Source organism: Xiphophorus hellerii, chromosome 17, assembly GCF_003331165.1.
Source record: "Xiphophorus hellerii strain 12219 chromosome 17, Xiphophorus_hellerii-4.1, whole genome shotgun sequence".
NCBI classification, from domain to species: Eukaryota; Metazoa; Chordata; class Actinopteri; order Cyprinodontiformes; family Poeciliidae; genus Xiphophorus; species Xiphophorus hellerii.
In genome coordinates this window covers 13,071,483-13,095,506 of record NC_045688.1, presented here as the reverse complement: position 1 = coordinate 13,095,506, position 24,024 = coordinate 13,071,483, and the positions used below count along the sequence as shown (strand labels likewise).

The 24,024-nt window shown below is 40.2% G+C and overlaps 1 protein-coding gene across 1 annotated transcript in view; it reads right to left on the bottom strand.

Annotated features, from left to right (window-relative positions):
* cald1a (caldesmon 1a) overlaps nucleotides 1-22,578 on the bottom strand; it is a 62,583-nt gene extending 40,005 nt beyond the window's left edge. Inside the window, exon 1 of the mRNA XM_032589065.1 lies at nucleotides 22,423-22,578. The gene's annotated coding sequence lies outside the window, so the exon portion shown is untranslated. The remainder of the gene's footprint in view (nucleotides 1-22,422) is intronic.
* Nucleotides 22,579-24,024: the final 1,446 nt, after the last annotated feature.

Genomic DNA, 24,024 nt, shown 5'->3' with positions numbered 1-24,024 from the left:
CCATAACAATTTGGGGTGAAACTATGACAATGTTACTGATATAAATACTATCATAAGCACTGTTTGTTGGTGTGTTCATAAGCACCACGCCTAAAGCTGTTACTCTTAAACTGCAATAACAATTCACTATTGCACCATATTCATCATCTGAATCTCAGAGTAGCTTCTTTATTTGAACTACTCAGAGCATCACCTCTTAACTAGATTAAACTGCAAAAAAAACAATGCCTTTAAAAACTAAAGCCAACTCTGAAACCTCATTTAAACTTCTCCAAAGTTTGCCACCGACCCAAAATGATAAATTCCTATTTGTCAGCTGCTGATCCGATTCTCTAAATAAAGTGACTGTCCGAGAGCAGACAATGTAGCCGCTGGCTGGAAAAAGCGGGTTATGAAACGCTGCCTCACTTTTAAATGCTGGTTTTAAGAGGGACATTTGCATTAGGAGTTGGATTCCTTCTGTCCGAATCATAAATAATCACGCAATGAGGAAAGTTCTCCGTAGAAGAGAAGCAAAATGCAATCCAATCTCCTTCTAGAGTGTTTGACTTTTAAAGGGTTTGTGTCCCTCTTAAAAAGTGCAGTTTCAGATGCTACACCCACAATCAGGCTAAATTGGAGTAAGAGCATTCCAAAAAGTACAGATCCCACACAAAATAGGGATGTTTGTACAGCATCAAAAGGCTACTGCTCACTGGCAGTGCTCCACATGACCAAATATGGAAGGAAAAAATGCTGCCTTTTCCCGTAACCAAACTGGGGAAAAAAGGGAAAAAAAAAAAGAAAGGAGGGAAGGTTTTCTTGCATGCTGCATGCACAGCAAGATAGAGCTCTCACATTCACTACGTAGTGGCCACAGCCTTGGCTTCCTCTCAAACACAGCGTGATTGATGGTGTTGTTGGACCCGCCGTGACACCTCTGTGTTCGGGCATGGTTGCGCACATGAACGCGAACACCTGCGCGACTCCGGGAGATGCGAGAGAGAGCCACGCCGATCTTTTCACGGCGCTGACATTTAATTTTTTCTATTTTTTTTTTTTTTAAAACACACACTCCAAAGCTGTTCTTTCTCTCTCTCTCACATATGAGCTCTCCACCCGAGTCTCTGCAGCCCCTCACATTCCTCTCAGTGAAAAAGCGGCCGTCTGCAACGCCACAGTCCTCTTCTTAAGTTGGAGACAGCTTGTTTATCGGACTTCCCCCATCCCCCTTACTCTTTTCCCCTCCCTGGCCTCGCTATGTGACATCCTCTTGCAACAAAATAAATGTCTGTGTGGGCATGCCATTTTACAAGAAACTTATCAAATTATCTGGAATTTTCTCTATTTTGTTGTTTAAGCCAGCAGAAAACAAAAGCATACTCAGGCAGCACAGAGCCTGGCAACGTAGAGAACAAATACTGCTAAACTTTTGTATTAAACGACTCCGAAAAGACTTTAAATGTTCAGGAAGAAACAATTTAAGCTAGTGTTCAGAAACACTTTAGAAGTGTGAAGGGGTTCCGACACACTTCTAAAATGCTTCCAGACTTTTCCACACTCAATTTCCCAGAGTTCTTAGTTTATACGGACCATGTCAACTGGAGTTCTCAGATCAGTTTTCAACATTAAAGTGCAAACTTCATGAGGTTTGGACAAGTAGGAGCCACATAAAGAAGGGACAAGTCTGACAGGCTAACGTTAGCTTGTTAGCATGTTTTTGGGTAAAACAAACAGACTTCTCTTAGCTAAAAGTCATGCTAACATAGCTTGTTTCCAATGGCTGTTTCTTACAAATGATGGCACTACCAGAAATGCTTCCAACCAGTCAACTTTGTCTTGACACAAAACTGACTGACGCCTCCACAACTTTTATGTACTGTATGTCATACAAACTGAGGAAACTCTTCACTCTACTCTTTGGCATCTTATTAAAACTACTTCATAGCGCTGCAGCTGTGTGACGCCACATTTTAGTTGTTTAAAACTGAGGTGTATTTTGAAAGCAGAAGCCAGCTCATGCCTGCTTGTAATAGTGATGCAACGAGGCTGCCATGAGAAAGAGCTCCAACAGCTACTCGCAAATAAGCTGGAGAAGTTAACTGAGGACAATGAAAGTAGAAAAGGGAAGAGAAGGGAAACAAAGAATGAAAGGAGAGACGAGGTATGAATATAATAATGAAGCAAAAAGACAGGGGGGAAGCTAGTGGGACAATGAAAAACAAACAGAGGACATAAGGAGTGCGATAAAGACAAGGAAAAGTAAAGACAGGAAGGAAGGACACATGGGAAGGAAGAAGAAAAAGGAAAGAGACATGAAGAAAAGAACAAAAGGAAACAAGGTATGTAAAAGGAAGAAGAGAAGCATGCAAGACATGGAAATAAAAAGGAAGGTAAAGGAAGAAAGGACAGGACAAGAAAAAGAGCAACTAAGGGAAATCAGAAGGAAAGGAGGGATGCAAGAAAGAAAGGCTAAAACAGGAACGCATGATAAGAATGGAAGAACAAAAGAAAGAAACGAAGGCAAGACAAGGTGGTAAAGAAGCAAAAGCTGCCAGGAGAAAGTAAGGGTTGAAAGAAGCACATGATAGAGTGATGAAGGAGGGTCATCACATTCAGATAGTAGGATAAACACTGGGGTAAAGTCTGGAAATAGAAACATTTTCCTCAGTTTTATTTCCATACTTATCCAGATCTGGAAAACCAGACTTTCCCCAGTCTACATAGGCACCCTTTCTACAGCAAAAGGCCCACTCTGGAAACTGAATCTAGTCATAGATCACATAAAAAAAAAGGCCAAACATTTTAAGCATTAACATCTTAAAGATGGACATTTAATGGTTTAATTTCCTCTTTCCTCTGAAACAAAAAAACCCCACGTTGGCACTTGTTGCGTCCCAGCTGTCACATCCCTTCCTCATGTCAATTTCCCGGAGAACGGAAGCCTCGGCTCGCCCCTCCGGGACGGCCGGCGTTGACACCTGCCTTCCGTCAGAGTAAATGAGCCCCGGCCAGAAGTCTGCATCTGCACAACAGGACATCAATCTGCTACAAGTGAGCTGACCGAGGAGACCGGCGGAGGAGACCAGAGTGCTGATATATGGCGAGTTTCACTGAAAGCACTGCTACTGCTGACACCGTGGCCAGAGAACAGATTATCCAGCTGATGGCAATAAAGCAAAACTAAACCGTAAGAGGGTGAAATCAGACTTTTTTCCTTGTTGTCCGCCGCTAAAAAGAACCCCCAGAGCGGGGGATCTACAGCAGCCCCACCGCCTCTGGTTTATTGGCAATAACATGACAGGCTGGAATCATTAAGTGGAACATAAAAATGTATTTCTCATAAAGCTTGAGAGGTTCCTTATGCGTTTCCCTACAGGAGAAAGTGAAACAAAATGGATCTGCTGAGCAACTGTGACACGCTTCCTATAAACGCCGCGCTCTGGTCGCGTCGGACAGAGAGGCGGCTCCCCCCGTCAGCCTGGAGAGAAATTACACTCCGGTGAGAGAGAAAAGAGAAAATCGGAAGGGCTGGGAGAGGGGGGGGAAGTATTGTAAGCAGTGAAGTGATTTATGAGGCTGACTCAAACCCACACAAAGGCAGAATGTCTTCCTATCATACCTTACATGGAAACATGCATGAGGCTGCAATGCATGATGCAATGCCCCCAAACTGTGAGAGTCTGCTGAAAACATGACAGCTGAGTGAAGACTCTGACACAGTATTGCCATTTTTGTGCATGCCCCTTTTTAAAAAGAAAGGAAAAAGAAAAATCACCAAACTAGAAGACTTTTTTATTTAAAAATTACCCTGAAATGCCATAAATCCTTATCTTCCCTGCCTTGTTTTAGCACACGAGTAAATCACGCGGTGGAATGCCTTTTTTTTTCTCTTTTTTTTGAGGTACTCTGCAAACTTTTTCAAGGGTATTACATGACAAGGTATTTTTCAAAATAAGGGTCTGCATTCCTGGAGAAAGATAGGAGGAGATTAAAGTGTGGGCTGGGTGGCGAGTGGGGTGGTGGACCATCAAGATGACCTGACTGAGAAGGCCTATTACTCACACTGGATGAGGAACAGTGGAGCAAGTACACAGTTCCGTCTTGCTACGAAAATTATTTATTTTTTTTTTAGGTGAAAAGCCTATTGTGCATGGATAACCGGATAGATTTAAGATCAAGACCCTTGCTCTAGTGAGAGACGGTGGTATTCATCCAAAACTGGATGTGAGTAAAGAGATTCGGGCCCAAGCTGCCACGTGGTGGATGTGCGCTGAAGGGTTGGGCGGCATCCAGTTTTAATTCCCTGCAGTCCCAACTCACATTACACCTCAGCATACAGGATTACCATCTGTCCACAGCTGCTTGTCATTTTGTCACATTCATTTTCAAACAGCTTTCGTACATTTATACGTTTCCATTTTTCTTTTTTTTAGATAGGAGAGCCAAATCACTTTTCATCAGCAGAACAGTCCAACAAGTAAAAAGAAATAGGACTAATAATATATTTGCCTTATAAGAGTTAAGCAGAGGACGGGAGGAGTTAGCAAATTTTCCACATAAGGACTAGAACCAAAAATGTGCAATGAGTACACTCTGAAGGGATGCATATTGCTCATTTTCAATCAAAAGACATGGCTGTCATTTATACTTTAACAACCGGAGCTCTGAAATGTCAGTCAGCTCTGCTTCTGCTCGTATTTCCATGTTGTGACCCGCCGCCTCTATGGAACTACTGAGGACAAAGTGGCTTGTTTGATTTTCACCACAAGAGGGGGCTTTCATCTGACCATGCTTTCAAAAAAATAACCTGTCAGCTGTGCTTCTGCCTTTCTTTTTTCTTTTTTTTTTTTTTAAATCTGACCTCTTGCCTTTAAGGCACATGTTTCTACTCAAAGCAAACCGTCAGCTTAAAAGCAGATAACTACAGGCTGCTGCCGTCAAAAACCGACTTTTCTGACTTGGCAGGCATTCTTCATCAACATCATCAGTGTTTCTGTCCGACTGAGCCCGATTTCAGCCCAAACTGAGTCCTGTTTTGATGGAGGTTTCTTCTTGTTTATGGTAGTTGTTCCTCTCCACTGTCCCCCTCCACTGTCCCCTCCCAATGAACGCAATCCCCTGGTTTCTACACGTAGAAACCTTAGAGCTAATATGTCTAAATCTGCTTGAATGCCTCTGTTGTATATATTTTGGGCTAAGATATTAATATTTAAATGTATTCCATACTTAAAACTATATCCAGTTGACATAAAAATTAAATACTTTGTGTGTTCTGCTCAATATAATTCTACTTCAGCACATTTTCCTTTTAGCCTGATTATAGTTGTCTGAATGTTGAGGTGCTTTAACAGCAGAAAGATTCACTGTGTATTATAGCGCGTACTTGTAAGATGTCGCATGATTTAAATCTAAGCAAATTCAGTTTAATTAAAAATACAACATTTACCTGTACTATATATTTCAGTATCACCTTGATCAAGTGGAAGGTCTATTCCACCAACTTCAGTTTTAAGGTGAGACTATTAACTATTAACCAACAGTCATCAAATCTTCAACACTAGAATCAGTGAAAGTACATTCTCTGAGTGGCAGTGAGCTCACTCCCTTCCCTTCCTCTGAGAGAGAAAAAAAAAACATTCCACTCTTCTCATACCACTGATCCTTTGGAGGCTCAACAAGGCTGAACTTCACTCACCGTACACGCTTTCGTTTTCGTGCATGGCTGTGCTGACTGTTATTAGAGCCAGCTTGGACACATACGGGTCTTCTGCCCCTGCTAAACCTCCCTTGAGGTGATACACTTAAGCCGGGCGTCTTAGGGCCTGGAACAAGCTCTGCACAGGTGTACCGACGCTTTAAGCTACAGAGGACAGATTTCACACATCGCTGCCAACTGCTGTGTGACGGCAGCGTGAAGCCACTAGACTGAGCCGATTTTTTTTTCCTACAGAGTTTTGCAAAAGTATCCAAACATCTCTAACTTTTTTTCACTTTTCACGTCGCAGTGATACAACAGCGGTCCAGCGGTGTTTAGAGGGGTGCACCTACTGCAGTTTTCTGGCCGAACACCGATCTTTAAAAAGCTCGACCTGCTCATTCAAATTCTTGGCTGATAGCGATTTTTATTTTTTTTAATCTGGAAAGACGCTAAATATAGCAACAAAGTCACGATGCGGGCAGATTGTTAACCACTGACATGCAGACGTGACCTGGTGTCAGCAAAAGGGGACAGTGGCTGATTTTCAGGCCTTTAGGAAATCGGATCAATTTGTCGACTGATTGGTGCACCCATAACTCTTTTTTATAAATATTTTTGCACTAAAATCTAAAATAATTCCAATGCATCTCAGGTGGTGGCACCATCATGCTGTGAAAACCCAAAGATTCTTAATTGGATTCAGGTTTTGAATGGGCCGTTTTCAGTGGTTATTAAACACTGCATTATGATTCTGGCATTACGTTTAGGGTTCAGTCTCAAGTCTTTCACAGCGTCCAAAAATATATTTTTGCTTCTCCACACGGATGGTGCTTACAGGTTGATGAGCAGAAGTTTTAAGACTTAGTGTTTAGAATCGAGGCAATTATTTTTTTATTTTTGTGCCATTTGTTGCAATTTATTTCATTCAGGGTTATCAGAGTGAAGTACACTTAATCTCACATCGTATACAAAACATAAAATCTTAATAAAATACGTGACCATTTGAGAGTTCAGTAGTTTTGAAAGCACACTACTATACTGCAGAACTTTAGACGGTTTTGCTGTTTTTCCTTTCTAAATGTAGGAACTAAAGCGTCAAGGAAAAAAACAAACAAACAAAAAAAAACACTCCACCAAATAGCATCCTGCATGTTGCACAGTTGCATCAGGTGGAGTTTGCATGACTAATTACCCTGGCCTTAATATGTCCGAACGCAATGCATTATGCATGTCATCTTAACACCTGCAAGGCACTCTACAGCTTTTGTCAGACTTTTCTACTGCCCGTATTTAAAAAAAAAAAAAAAAAGAGTTACCCCACATCGGCCTCATTCTTCTCTCTTTCAGCGGTTATGTGATTTTGGGATCCATTGCCAAAAATTCCAGGAAACCCTAGAGCTTCATGAGACATAACAAAGCTCCCTCTCTTCCTCAGTATGAGTCTCCTACAGCGAGTCTGCCTCAGCAGGCCTGAGAGCCGCAGCTTTACTCATCGCGACTGCCTCGCATCGGCCCGCTTCTCATTGCAACGCTAATTCTCCACCACGGACAATTCAGACGTTGGAAGTCGTAATCATCTTTCAATACTATTAGGCGCGATGTGGCATTTACCACTAAATTAGGGAGAAAATTCAGCTTCGGAGGGTTAATCTATGTGCGGCTCGCAAGTCTGCTTATATCCTAAATTTATTAGAATAACACATATCTCCGACAGGCATGAAATTGTAAATAATTGAGAGCTGCTCTTAGGGAGGATTCACCGGTCGCTCAGACGAGGTCGCGCCGAGCTTTTAATGGCAAAAGTGGAAATTAGATTTGGATCAGCAAGGCAGCGGCGCTAAATTGGAGAACATCCAAAACCACATCCAACCTCCCCAACCCTCCTCCTCTGCTTCCAGCACTAATCTCCCCATAAGAAGAGTGTAGGCGGAGAGGGGGGGGGGTCACCCATGTTTTCTGGTGGGGAAATTTCTCTCCTCCCCTCTCAAACGCACAGATAAATGCAAATACAGACGCACCTATTGAGCCCGCCACCCAACTCGTGTTTATGTTCGCTGCTTGAGTGACTGGTATTTCATTTCGTCGCTGCCCAAAGCCATTTTGCACAGTTTGGCTTGGCCAGGGTATCATTACTGGCCATTAAGTCTAACCTGAACTAATAGGGGCTTATTTTCCAGAGGTGGTCTCCCAGGTGGCTGTCGCAGGAGCGACTGGCACTGCAGGCACACGGAGTCCAATAAAAATTTTGTCTGACTCAACCCATACGTAGAATGCAGATTATTTGGTAACAAGAACCCATTGTTCCACTGGAATTGTGGGAGGAGGGTGGTTTTGCGTCGTTTCCAATTAAGGCGGGTGTAATGAGGGCAGTCAGAATGGCCGCCACGCCCACTTCTTCAGATAAACTCTACCAGGAGTACATTGGTCATCAGATTTGACACAAATGTTTATATTGCCTTCCAAATCAATTAATAACCTTTAAAAATATATATTTTTTTACTACCATCTTGTGTTTTATTGTTATTTAAATGGAGCAACACAAAGTGGTGCATAACTGTGAGGTGAAATACACGTCTTGAGCAGTTTTACATTTAGAAATCAGAAAATCAGGGGCGCACCAATTGCAGTTTTCTGGCCAATCAATGATCTTTAAATATAAAGATGGCAGCAAATTTGTCAAGTTGGAAACAGTGAGGCGACCATTGTTAACCGAATGGGTTATTATAACGGTTAATGGAGGTTTCACATGCAAGAATGAGCGAATTGCCAATCTCGCAAAATTAGGGAAATTTGGGACAATTTACTGGCGTATTCCAACAAAAAAAAAATTGCTGTAAACATCTGTATTTAGGTCCCTTGACTCTATTACCCCTAATAAATGAGAAAAAGCCTTTGTTGTATAAGAAGACCTATTTGCAGTTTGACATATCCCAAATAGAAGATTTCAGAAACAATTTGTCCTTTTCTTCAACTATGGTTTACTTTTTGTAATATGTTGCAGCATGACGACATATTAAATATACCGAGTCTCATATCCCACTCCGTTATAGGAAATCACCAAAGATTTAATTAATGCCTCTTTGTTTCAGCTCTCTCATTCCGGCATTGTGAAAAGTCTTGGTATGTTTTGGCCTCGCTCTGCTCCGTTGTGACATGTGTCATCATTAATCATGAAGAAAGGAGCCATTAGTCTGAATGCGGGGGTAATTAATCTGTGCTCACACTCCATTAGATGTCATGCTCAATTTGTGCACAGAGCTGTGTACTGTGTAAATAAGCCGAGATGATGGCACCCACGGCCTATTATCCCCGAACGGGGCTGCATCCGAGGCTCCGACATGTATGTACGACAGCTAGAGAACGAGGAATACAGCTGGATTAGCAAAGCTGTTTATAATAATGACATTAGATTTGTCTGATCAGAGGGTAATTACACACACATGGGTGTCTGTTTTACCAGAGCGGCTCGGCTGGACTTTAGCAGTTAAACCAAACCATAACCCTCCAACAAGGTTAAAACTGCAGCAGGGGCATGTAGTATGAATTAGCCCTTAGTTTAATAAGTACCATTTGGCTGTCACCTCGGCGGCTGTAGAGCTGCTCTATTACAGTAAAGCCCCTCTGGTATTGAGCCGGGGTTATTCAATAAAAACCTGACTGAGTGTTTCTCCCAATCACCGCTGGCAGAGCTCTGATGAGGTAAAGAGGCCTCCAATGCCAGCCGCTGTCCCCGCGGAGCGCCGTCTGATTAAAATGGTTTTCTGAGGCTATATTTTTGCTCTCCTTGTAACCTTGCCAGAACGAAGTTAAAGTATAGAAGGGAAAAATTGACAAATTACCCAATACATACCGAAATGAATCCGCAAAACCGATCTGATCTATAAAAGGGCCTCCGGATAGGTAGACGGATGGAGTTCTGCTTTTTAACAGAAATTTATTCTCAGTGTCCCCGTGCGCATTTGGTACCAAGTGTCAAGCTAGAAATGGCTTTGCATTAGCTATTCTGCACGTGCCATCTTCAACCTTAATCATTTTTATGCACATTTATTCTTTGAACACTCCTCCTCTCTTATCCGGACCGGACAGCAACATATGAAGTGGGAAGAAGGGCCAACAGTGGAGTAGTCCACCAGTGCCGGCTCTCCACTTCTCTCTTGTAATACATTCCTGAGCAATCCTCCGAGGCTCATATGTAAATGCCTCGGTATGCTTCTGATTAGGAGGCACAAAGAGTACACTCTATAAATGCACAGTTAAACAATTACCGCAACTCCGACACAGAATCCAGTCGGGGCTGCTGCCTGACTCGCCGACCAGGACGTGAAAAACTTAGTGCCGGTTCTTTGCTAAAATGTTTGAGTCTTGAACAACCAACAAAGTTCATATTAAGATGTAAAAGAAGCACCAGGGGAGTATGGACCAAGGGTTTGTGGATGAATTTCAATCACTTCAGAGTTTGGTTGTTTTTTTAAGCAAACACATCCTGTTTGAGGTAATGCCAGTGTATCTTAACCAAATTCAAGTTCAGACTGACTACGCCACTCCAGAAGCTTCAATCTGCCATTCACAGATTGACTTATTGGTGTGGTTAAAGCAAAATTCATGGGTCCATCAATTACGGAACATTCTAAAGATCTTCATACAGGAAATCAGCTCTCACACCATCATACTACCACCACCATGTTTCACTGTTGGTATATTCGTTTTCTAAAGCGATGCGTTCGTTTTACACCACATGCAACAATGGGAGCAGTGACTTTTGCACATAGGGTCAGCTTGATTTTGATAGTTTATTCCCCTTTTGTAATTTAATCCAAGATTTGAATACTGCATCTTTTCCATTTTCTCAGGTTTTCTTCGCACATCAATAAAATATACAAATAATCAAACATTGTGGATATTTTCTCTTTGTTCTTTTGGAAGCAACGCAAGCATGAACAGTTTTTATTATGGTAATTTCTGAGGAAATATTAGGACTGTTGTGTGATTGAAAACTTGGCCAAGATAACAAAGGAGTTGCTTCAGGAACAGCCTGTGAATATCCTTAAGTGGCCCTGTAAATTTCTGGAAAGACCAAGCGGACTGAGCGTTTGGGAGGTTCTACAAAGAAGAATAGGAGAATATAACCCCAAAACAGATGTACAAAGTTTGCAGAGACTTAACTAAAAAGATCTGAGGCTGCTCCTGCTGCCTAAGGTGCTTGGAGAAAATACTAAGCCTTGGCTGTGAAAAATTTGGACATATTTCTAAAAAATTGCTCTTGGCTAGTCATTTTGGGGCACTACTAGTTGACGCAGAAAAATACTACTCTACAGTAGCCCATTTTAAAATAACTCTGCAAAATAATAACATTGGTAAAATGTAAAGGGGTGTAAGTGCCTTCTGGTGGGACTGCAGGCCTTTGTTTTTCACATTAACATAGATAAACATTCCACAATTATACTGTTGACAGCAGATAACATTTGGCTAACCTCAGCACTTTTGTTTTATGCAAGTTAACGTGTTGAAAAATTAAGCTAAATACGGTTGCTACACTGTGGTAGTAGAAAATGAAAAGACTTCTGGCCTAAATGTCCATGTGACAGCAACTTCTCAGTTAAGGAAATTAAGGGTTTAGCGGCTAGCAAGCCAGATGTTTCCATAAGGAAACAGAATAATGTGAGGTGAAAGGAAGTCCCTCAGTCTCTAACTTTTGTCATGTTCACTATAAATAGTTATAGCTGGTGGATATGGATGTAAAGCTGAATTATGAGAACAGCCCAGTTGATAGTGTGGTGGTATTCCAGTTCATAATTAAGCGCTAAAAAAAGTCTATTTCTTCGTCACATAAAAACATGCCAACACAATACATTGTAATTGCAAACAAATCTCTGTGGTTAGGAACTGAATAATTGTGCCAACATGGTTTTTATAACCATGACATAACGTTTTGTCCGTCATATCCATGACAGATCGCTATTTTTCCTCAAGTCGTAGCAGGTTTGTACACTTTTTCCACTAATGTTTAGATGTAAAAACACAGTTTTTATTTATGGTTTCAGAAGACATTTTCAAAAATAATTTAGAATGGGGCTTAAGGAATTAGTGATTGTTATGATAAGCTTGGAAATCATGGTAATTAGCTGAGGATGCTAGCTCGCTAAAGACAGCTGAGCATACTAACAGTAATGCTACTCATAGCTTAACATTAAAAAGCTTCATATCAAAATAGACCACAATGAATCCCAGCCTTACTCAAGTGAACTCAATAATGGTAGCGTTACCATGGTAATTTTGCCAACACAAGGCTTGCCCTGCCTCCAACGTTGACCAGTTTGGAATTAGTGGTTATTGCTGGCTTACTAAAATTAGCAAGCATTTTTGAAAGGGAAAAAATAAAATAAAAAAGAACCTTAACTGTTGCAGGAGTTAGCCAAGAAAGAAAACCTTTAGCATACTTCCAAATCTAAAAACAATGAACTGGATTAATGTTTATTTTGTTTAATAGAAAGTCACAACTCATGAAAACCACTTTGTTAGTATCACATGAAAAACCTTCAGCAAAGGTTTTAAACGTGGGCTCATGTTTAAAACGTGTAGTAGTAATAACGCTGGAATACATGCCACTATTAGCTTGTTTAGCTAAGGCCAGTCACCCTTATGGTATATCTAATGTACTATTTGTGCATATAGTAAACTTTGTGTTTACTATGTGAACAGTTAATATTTAAAGCACCAATAAGAAAAGGCTAACTTACTACAAGGAATTTAAAACAACAATGTACGTTATTTGCACTCACCAGAGGTTTTAGGGTTTGCAAACACAATCAATTAGAGGTAAAATTTATTACTCAAGTATTTTTCAAGGTATCTGATCAATCAAACAATACTCCATATGCCTTACTAGCAACACTAAACCAGTCAAAAACCATAAGTACAAATGTAAATGTCTTCTGTCTTGCTGTTTTCACAAATGCTAAATGGCCTGCACTTATATAGCACTTTATCATGTATGACGATTTCATAGCACTCAACACTAAACTGAGCTATTAACCCATTCATACCCAAATTCACACACTGATGGTGGTAAGCTACATTGTAGCTACAGCTACCCTGTGGCAGACGGACAGAAGGAACATTGTCAATCAGCACCACCAGGCCCTCTGAGCACCAGAAGTAGGCAAGGGGGGTGAAGTGTGTTGCCCAAGGACACAACTACTAAGATGGCCAACCTCTAATAAATGTAATGCCAATTACCTGCTGTTGTTTGAGAACATGTTACAACACTCCATTTTACTCCAAGACCTAAAATAAACAATTTCTTACAACATAAACCATACTCATCTAAAGGTTAAATCCGGGAAGAATTAGAGGGCCGACAAATGTGAATACCCATTTAAGGACACAATGATTGTTTTATGTGGATGAGGTAAGTCCTCACTTTCATCATTACTACATACTAGTCCAATTTCACTGTTGCCAGTTCTCACTCCCATGGTGGCAGCCACCCAACATGGCCTCTCTGCGTTGTCCCTCACAATCACCATGCACACTTCAACACATTAGGAAAAGCCACAAGTATAAATCCTGCAGGCCTTTAACAGACCTGCAAACCGGCGGTCTGTTTCAGCACCCCCTCCCCAACTCCTGCTCCATTCATTGAATGGTTAAACTTCCAAACTCTGTAAACGCATGACCTCATTTAGTCATCTGCAAGGACACACTGAATGGTGTTTTTCACACACTCCTTTGGGGTTTACATGACCATATTACCCCATTACCCTAAAATACGAGCCTTTTAAACACCAATTTGATAGGCTCTTGATTATTCCTGTTTAGTTTTAGCAATGATTGGGGATAAGCAGAAAAATTAAAAGGAGATGTGGAAATGTATCAGAGAGGAGAGAGAGGCAAAGATGAAGTTGGAATAGCTGCTTGGAGAAAGACGTGTAAGGTGGTTTCTCTGCCACAGGGACACACTGTACACGTCTGAAGTCCCAGTGGGACGTCGGCGAATGAAAACACGAGGCCAATCAGCTAACAGAGACATTTCCTGTGCTTGTTTTATCAGATGAGAAGAAGCCTAAAGGCTAAATGTCCCCCTCTCAGCAAGGTTGCACATTTCTCAGGGTAACCCGCTTTGGGAAACAAAGGGTAGAAAACATGCATCTTTGAGGAATGACATCAGAAGTGCTGCTTAGGAGCACTGACCTCACTCGCTTGCAATCAATCATCCACTTGAAATCCGGGCTACGTGATTCTGAGTGGAGTTTTTACCTTTTAAGATAGAAACCAAGGCTGTCCGTGAATTAAATAATCTTCCAATAAAAGTACAGCTACAGTATTAGAATTGTCTGTTTCTTTTTCCAAAGCTATGAAACCTCTGGCAAAGCGGGCATCTGGCAACTAGCAGATGGTGGACCGATATGCCAATTACCAACACTGGCGTGCCATGCTGCCTATTAGGCAATCTGGCTCTGAATGATCACGCTTTAAAGTCAGAAAACCAAAGGAGCGAGTGGCTGATCTAACATACCCTCTCCATCAGAGTGTGACTAAAGCCCAGAGGAATTCAAACAAAGGTTTTCGGGTCCACATGACTGATTTAGCCAGTAGGATCAAAGTTGAAGAGTTTGTTAGGGGAAAGAAAGGAAACGGAGAGAGAGAGAGTGCGAGCACAGAGAAGGGATCATTATAAAGGCCTTCATGCTGTACAGTGTATTGAATTGTGGCTTGCAGAAGATTACTCTAAGTGTGGTTTGATTCAATAAGGCTGGATTTGGTGGTGAATGTATAATAGGCCAGGAAAAAAAGGAGACCATAGCAATCATTCCCTATCCCTCAAGAGACAACCAGAGTCTGAGAAAATACCAGCACATCCAATTGGACCATGCTTCCCGGTATGGCTGCTTCATGGTCAACTGCAAGGAAAATAAGAAGGGTGTACCAAAGTTAGTAAAAGTTAAGGTTTTAAAGCAACTCTAAATTTCTGTTTTACTGTTTCTACAGAGTCCTGGAGTAACCAGAGCTTTCCTGGGTTACATACGCTACAACTATAATGCTTCAATAAACATTTATGTTAGGCTACCAGAGGAGATGCACAAATAATTAACTAGACACATAGCAACCTATGTCTTACGCTATGCATCAGTTGCTTGTTTTAATCAAAGATAAATTACGAGAAAAGATCTTACAATATTCAAATACCAAGCCATTTCTTGATCTTCCTGATGTAGTTGCTGTTTGGTGAAAATACAGAGACCAGCTAAACTAATTAGGTCAAGATATTAACACAGCATGGGATAACGATGAATTGCAATACTCAAATATTGAACTCAGCAGGGTTGATATCTTTCTGTGTTCACTAATAAGGGGCGTAATGTAGTTTCTCAATGACTTTGCCAGCTTAAGTGTTTTTCTGTTAAAAAAAGAAAATAAAATCTATAAAAAGACTGACAAGGAGTATTTTGCTAGCTTTTAGAGACTGAATTTAAGGTACAAATAAAATTGATCTTTTTTGGAGTACATCCAGTTCTTTACAATACTGACAATTACTGCAACAATAATACATTTACAATCTTTCATACAGTTCTACTGGCAACATCGCTAAATTTGGCGGCTTTATTCCTGTTGTGTTAAACATATATTTAATATTTTTCAGGGACTCTGGACAACCTTTGTTCCAATCTAGTTCAAAATTTTAATATGAACTGGTAAATAGATAGACCAAATCAGGAGTGCTTCTTGTTATTCCTACTTCTAATGATGAGAATAACTAATATCTGTAATTTCTAAATAAAAACGTTTACAATGTGTTGTCTGTTTTGTTTTAAATTGCTGTATTAATATTAGAGCTGTTGTAAACAAATATTTTAGTAATCAAGTAATCTATCAATTATTCTTATGATTAATTGAGTAATCGAATAAAAAAAAAAGAAAAATAAAATATTGATAAATTTGGCATACCACCGGTGTTACTATCGGATATCAATATCAGTCCAATTTTTCATATTTGAGCATCCCTAACAGTTACATTTTTGTAGTTTAGAAAACTAACCTGTAACAATAATAGCTCACTTTCTAAGTTAACCTGAAGTAATACAAAAATCTGAAATTATATTCAATTTAATAATAAAGAGGCAGGCTCACAAATACGCTTATAAAAAATGTCTATACTCCAGCTTTGAGTTTATGTATTCATCTTCAGTCAAGCTTTGGGTTTGAGAATACGGGAAATTTTGTCAAGATGGGGAGTTTGGAGTGGTGGTGGTGGGGGGCAGGCAAACTAACGAACGTAAGATGGGGGTGAAGAGGAGGAAATAGACCAGGGGATAGACGAAAGTAAGTCCGGGGGGGAAAGACGAACGAACAAACGTAATGCACGACCGGCAGACCAGCGGACGAAAGTAAGAACGGGGGGGGGGGAGCAATACGGGATATTTACGGCACCTTTGTTCGTCACACTCAGAAACTCATCTACCAGCCATGTACCGCACCAACGATTTCTGCCACCCGTTTGTTGAGACTGGGATGATATGAAATTTATTGTGCGGTTCATCTGTAAAGCTACACTTACACTGTAACCATCAGCTACTCAGCCGCCCGCCGTGTTCAGTCTATCCGCTCACCTGTATAAATACTCCCGCAGCGCTCTTCCTGGCGTTCGCTTTCAACCAGCAGAGGAGAAAGGCTGCCGTACTACAGGCATCGCGTCAGTCATTTTAAGGATGCTTATTGGTCCCCCCAAAACGATGAAAACCCGGGCATTATCATCAATCAATAAAACCCCGACGGGCCGAACTTGAAACCTGGACGTTATGCCGCTAACTTTGCTTTCATCAACAACTCAGAGGCGGAAGTCAGAGCTACGCATAACGCAAATAATGTTCTGGCCAGAACACGGTGCACTAAATAATAAAACATAAATTAACGAAGCTTCGAGGCAGGTAAATTTTTCTCGAGGAATTTTAATAATCAAGGTACTCGAATCATTCAAAGAATCGTTTCAGCCCTAATTAATATCGTGGTGTTTTTACTCAACAGTGGCAGGCTGTGAGGATCTCATGGATCTAAGGTTACCAGCTTTTACCTACCAACCTTGCATTTGCTTACCGTTGCTCCCTGATGTACTCAAGTTGAATTTCCTAGTCGCCCCAACATCTGCTGGTACGTCCAAGCTCACCATATTACACAATTTAAGACTGCGGTTCTGGATGCTGCTCGTTCAAATTACATGGTATAGAATTCCAAGGCAGTTGGCCTCAAGTCTACTGCCAAGGTCCCACAAGCAGCTCGAGCGGCACGTCAGTTACGACTGAGCCAAAACCCTCTCCTCTTCTGTCTGTTGTCCAGAAAACACAACCCTAAAACCTTAAACAGACTTATTTCCCAAAACAACCACAGCTCATGGACGACAAGGACATGACTGATAAAATAAAAAAGCACACATTTGTTGCGTTTCTCGGTATACATGGTGGTGCCGAATATCACTTTCAAACTGTATCATTACGACAAACAAATCCTCCCGAAATTACACCGCAGCACGTAAAACATGCTTGACATTGCTTCACTTGTCTGTTGTGAGGAGAAACCAGAAAATAGCTTTGGCACCTGCTGTGTAGAAACAATGTGTGTTTGAACTGACATGTCAGCATGCAATCGCCGGGATACCAAGAGCCACATTTGGAAAGCTTTAATGCTGGATCTAGTTTACATTCACCATCCATTTTTTTAAAGAACAGGACTGAATGGTCCAGTCATTTGTGTTGGGGTAATTCCCTCTGCCAGTTTTCCAATATTTTTCAACTTCACTCTCTCTGCCGCTCGGTTGGCTGCTTTAGCTCAGCGGTGGTGAAACAACAACTGCTTCGCAAGAAAACGCCGGATTCTTGCTTTGGAACTTGATTCTGTATTGGATTCAATTAGTCATCAAACTATAACAAACCAACCACATGCACTTTACGCATGCAAAACATGCTTCATGCCGCTGCAACTTGCTGATTGTAATGAGAATGAGGCAAAACAACCCAGACTCTGACGTCTAATTTTAATTAAAGGAAAACATGGGATGGAAAATGCAGATTGGGAGAAAAATGAAAGCTACGTACAGTAAATGCAAGGCCTCACCGCACCGGGTAGTCCAGAGCCAGACTCCGGAAATGCATGGCTGTGTTCCCTACATCCTGCCCGCCCAGCCCTAACCCTGGCCCAGGCCCTCGCCCCCACACTGCCAAACCTCTGTTATCACTCCGTGCAATTACCTCCAGATTCCACGGCACCAAGATCATATTGGGCCAATTATACTGTACAATCCCATTCTGAGTACAAAGTAGAACACAGGTTTAAGCTTAAACCTTGCAGTTTAACACAAGCCTCTATAGAGCCAGTCTTATAGGTCTGTGCATGCAAAAAAAACCAAAAAAAACAATGTCTGGCTACAAGATGGTGCTTGTGCAAATAGGGTAGAATTTCTCAAGTTTTCTCAAAACAAAACTTCTTATTTAATGACGACACATACCGGATCTTGAAATATTGAGTGTCAGCTTTTTTAAAATTACATGTTACCATGGAGAAAATTATAAGCAATTTGGCAAGACAGTTTAGAAGAAAAATATAATTAAAAGTCACTTGTAAGCAACTGAAACCGTTTGCTCAAAGTAGCACTTGTTGAACTTACAACTGTGTTGTACATATAAGAGAAGTGGTGTGTGAAAAAAAAAAGAAGCAATGTGTGGAAAGTTTCTAGCTAGTTTAAAACTTTGCCGTGTTATTTTTGGTATATTATACAAATATATATATACAAAAATGCAACATAAGAAGCAAGACAAAGATTTTTGGGTTTGTTTAGTACTTAGCATTTACATATTCTTGTTAAAAAAAAATTTTAAAACCCAACATAATACTTATTTAAGTAGCTACACATTCCAAACAAATCTTAAGGGCTACAAAAGTTTACCTACTTCTTGTTTTTATTTAGACAGAAACACGTTAGCAACAGCCTGTCTTTTCAGCCAATATGCCCCGTCCATATTTAGCCTCGACAAAGACGTTCAAAGTTCATACCCTGATGTATCTATATTTGCAATTCTTATCATGACGCATGGTCACATTGTGTTGACTGACAAAAACTGCTCATCAGGCAAACTGACAACAAGAAGCCCCAACCACTTAAATATTATGTGTAGCAGCTGTGAAACTATCGGCTAAACGCTAGCTACTGACAATGCTAAAGTTAGCAACAGCCTTGAAACTTCTGAAACTAACTGTACAGTTTGTTTAATGGGTCTAGCCTGCATGGGATCCTCCCTTTTCTAAGGTCTTCACTACTCAACAGCTACGCATACTCTACAATAACAAAAATGTATTCTTTTCATTTGACAGAACTTTTCTCTCGCCTTGTGTCTTGACAATTATATACAAATGTTGCACTTCAGTTCTTGAGAAGTATGAAATGTCCTGGTCAGAAAGAACTTTGTTCTTGCCACCTCAAGTGAAAGAAGAAATTTCTCTTTTTGTGCACAGTATGTACCGTTAGGCTAATAAAATCTGAACTGAACTCCTTAACAGCCACTTTTCAGTTGCCTGTGGAGCAGTATTTGAGATACTTGGGTCAAAATAAAAAATAAAAAGCTGAGAGGGACAGACAAAATGTAATGCCACATAAATTAGACTACTTTCAATGGACATTAGAACTAGTGTAGCGTTAGAGAGGCATAAATATTACATATGGAACATTCTGCAATGATTACAGCTTTTTATGTTGAGCCTTACGTATTTGTGAAAATGAACAAGAGGGAGGTTCCTAGCTTTCTCAAAAAAAAGTTCTTTAAACCTTCTCTCATTCTCTTGACCTAAATACTGTGCATCACCTCATCTCGTAAACTTAATCAATTGTTACACTACTTCCCAACAACTTTTGATCTGGGGGAACAGATGAAAATGTACTAAATGTACAAACCTCAAGTTGGTTTACGAGTAATGATAATTATTTTATCAAGAACTTGGAGTCTTCTTTCACACAGTAAAGTCTGCAAAATTGGTCTTAATGACCAATTCCTGGCACAGACTGTCGGGATATAAAATGTTGACCCACTCTAAAAAATTACTGAATTTCAGAGACGAATCCAATCATCTGTCACCAAGCTGGACCTTATAAGGAGCAGAGGGGCTTTCTCCACACATTCTCCAAAATCCAACTCAACTTATCAGATATAGTATCACAAAAAACCATCAGTACTCCGAGGCCAAAAAGCCTTCAGAAACATCTGACATGTCCGTGGTTTTCTAGCTCCATTCTTTTCACATTTCCCAGATACTAAAGCAACAATTGAGACTTTATGAAAGTCAATCGAATTCATTGTACAGTACACCTTTATACCTACAGAACAGCATTTTTTTTTATCTGATGCAACGTACTGTTAACAGTTAGATGAAAAAAATAACTTATTCAAAAATATTTCAATTATGTTTTTCTTGTTTTGTCCTTTCTATCTGCATGTTTTCAACAAAACAAAATTCCTTAACAGGTGTTCACTACCCTGCAATAACCGCACTGGAAGATTTTACATGGATTTCAGGAAAACTTGGGAAACTATAAAACACTCCTTGGTCTTTTTCACAAGTGTTTTGTGAAGAAGACCAAGTCAGACTGGAATAGGAAGATTTCAGAGATGTTCAGCAATCATTTCAAACCAAGTTGTTATAAAAACCTTGCAGACTAGTCGCAAGTACAAAGGCATATTCAGGCGTTCAGAAGGTCATCTTTTCATAACTGCAAAAGTGTTGTTCCATCACACTATTCCAACTTTTTAAAGGTCTTTCAGATACTGGGGAGTGACCAGTTTACCTAAAATTGCTTGGTAACCTAAAATTAAGGTTACCAAACATTTTAGACGACTTTCAAGTCACAACATTGTCTCCTACAGAGCTGTTGCAACTTGCTAAACTGTCTACAAGAGAAGTTGTTAATATAAAGATAGTGTGAGCTCAGGCTACATGCAGTGTAACTGTAGTGGCAAATCATGTAACTATTTTAGGTGACACAAGTTGAATACGGGAACTTGTTCACTTTATGAGTGATAAATATGCACAGATGGAACAATTCACAAAGTAATATTAACAAACTAATACCTTGTAAAAGTTCTGAAAACCATCATTTTTGCTGTTAACTATAGCTTTGCTACCTGTGACAGAGGTCATTAGGTCAATCCACACATTGGGTTGAAAAGCTTGCAAATCAATTTTAAAATTTTATAAAAAGTCTCTCATGTGCTATAATGTTTATTGGAAAAAAAACCATTCACAATTTGTAGTCTGTACAATTAGATTCCTTTAATAGAAATAAAATGGAGCAGTTTGCCAATCCTGCATCATTTTGTATTGCCTGAGGGATGTTGCAGTTACACAATTAAAAATAAATTGAAGCTCCAATCTATAAAAAAAACGGCAGTCGTTACTGCTGTGTCACTGTGAAGATAGTACAATAGCAAAGGACAAAACATCTGCTACGTTGTCATAGTTCAAATGTCAGAAACTTAAAAGTCTGCACAGTGATGATATATTTAGCCAGCTGGATGGATTCTGACTGCCCTTAAAACTCATATCTGATGTAAAGCTCTATTGGCTGAGAGGCTAAAGGTCACGGAGAGTGGTGGGGACATTGTGTGGTGGTAACAGAAGACAATGGTGAGGAAAATGTTTGTTAATCCCTACAATTTTTTTTTAACCAATGGCACTCCAGTTATATATTTTCCTGATACCATTCACCCTTATCCATTTTTAAGATCTACCAGCTAGAGGCTTTTTAAACTAATTTTGATTTGATCAATGATCATAGAGTTATTGTACATTAGAGCAGACTGATCACAACGTATAATAACCATTATAAATGGAAATAAGTTGTCCGAAAATAATATACAACAGAAAAGAGAAGTTGCAGAATCGATCTGAAATTGGTAGGAAACTGGCTAACAGTGGAATTAACCAGATGGTGCTTTTTTCCTTTTCTCCCCCCACCTCTGCCCCTTGTGATGTCATCAACCCCAAATACAAACAAAGCAATATCTGCCTCCTTTTCTTTTTACTTTGCATCTTTCTTGCGTTAATTTTGTGAAATCCTGTAATGGAAATTCACACATCAAAACACCCACCTGTGTTCTTATTGTGATTTTATTTTTTACAAATGACAAACAAGACTATCTTTTACAGTGGTTAAAAATGGTCCCTTTAACTACACTCAGTACTTTCCACACATTGACACTCCGCTGTAGGACAATAACCCTGGAAGGGGCTCAAACAAATCATTGTGCGACATTCTGCCAGGAATGTAGCAGTAGCTTAGCGTCATGTCGGCCACTAACTGTCCAGGGTTGGTCGGAGACAGCCCCCCTTCAGACCCTCCACCTCTCTTGCTTCGCCTTCATACTTTGCTCGATAAGAATCAGAAAGAGACGAGCGCGCATTAAAGGGGCGGACATTCGCCTTTCTTTGTGCGTTTTCGCTGCTTGGACGCGAAAAAGTTCCAACACTCCGCCGCCGCCACATGACTTTCCTTTGCCCGCGGTGGCGCAAGACAGCAAACAAAAGATGTTCTGGAAAGAAACGGTGGGATATAGTCTGACCTCGTTTTGCTGCTTTTTAAAAAAAAAAAAAAAAAAAGTTGTCGCATCATCTTTTCTCTGTTGTTGTTTGTTTATTTATTTTTTTTTTTTCCGCTAACAAAAAGGAGGTTTTGTATCGCTTGTAAAAGTGTTTTCGGGGCTTACCTGTGGATCTTTAACGGGATAAAAGTAGAGCTCTGGAGTTTGGTTGAGAGGAGAGGAAGGGGAGCCAGTCTGCAGTTGATCCTCTGCTACACTCAATGTTAAAACCGCACCGAATACCCCGTTCAAGCCCCTCCCTTTAAGAAGACATAATCGCCATCAACGTTTTGTTTTTTTTTTCCTTCTTTTTTGTCTGGGCCGAGCTATTCAGTCTGTTTTTAAAACGTGAAAAAAAAAAAAGTTGTCGAAATTCCTGCAAAGACTCGCTGTAGTCAAAATGAAAACATGAAATATAGCCACAGTCTGAAAACTTATGCAGAGCTCTTTAAATCTGAAAGTAGCTATAAAGTATGAGGGGCCGTTTAGGACAAAATTTACGTTTTGTCTCTCACACACTACCAAAAAGTCTCGCATACTCCAAAAAAGTAGCCACGCACACTCCAAAAAATTACGTTTTGTCTCTCACACACTACCAAAAACTCTCGCATACTCCAAAAAAGTAGCCACGCACACTCCAAAAAATTACGTTTTGTCTCTCACACACTACCAAAAACTCTCGCATACTCCAAAAAAATAGCCTCGCACACTCCAAAAAATTACGTTTTGTCCCTCACACACTACCAAAAACTCACGCATACTCCAAAAAAATAGCCTCGCATACTCAAAAAAATTACGTTTTGTCTCTCACACACTACCAAAAACTCTCGCATACTCAAAAAAATTACATTTTGTCTCTCACACACTACCAAAAACTCACGCATACTCAAAAAAATAGCCACGCACACTCAAAAATTACTCACGCACATTCAAAAAATACTCAAATTGCGTATACACACACTACTAAAATGTCACACACACACACACAAACGTTAACTTTCTCGCTCACATACACTACTATCAGCTCGCTCACATACACTGTACTAACAGCTCGCACATTCACAAACGTTAACTTTCTCGCTCACATACACTACTACCAGCTCGCGCACATACACACAAACGTTAACTTTCTCGCTCACATACACTGCTAACAGCTCGCACACACACAGACGTTTATCTCTCACATACACAAGACTAAAGTTGAACACACACACAGTACTAAGACTCGTTTTATGTATGTGTGAGAGCGAGACTTTTTATGAATGTGTGAGAGCGACACTCTTTATGAATGTGTGAGAGCGAGACTCTTTTTGAATGTGTGAGAGCGACACTCTTTTTGAATGTGTGAGAGTTGTCACGGAAGAGGCGGGGCATAATTTTTGGATCAAACTGCGCATGCGTAGATCCTAAACTATAAGCTTCGATTGTTGACTCACTGTATGTTCTATTACTTAGTATATTTGTGCTTTTAAATATATATAGAACGTTTAACTTTCTTGTAGATTAAATGTGCTATAGAAATAAATGAATCTGATTGATTGATTAAAAATAGCAAAATTGCTGTAGTACAATCTGTCCACTGGGTGCCAGTATTACAGGAATTATTAACCGGCGCCAACTAGTGCCGAAGAAGAAAGAGTTTGCTATACCGAACATGGCTAACTCTAATTCGAAACGAGAGAGAATTGGTCAGGCAGCTGCCATTTTAAACACCATTCTATCTTCTCC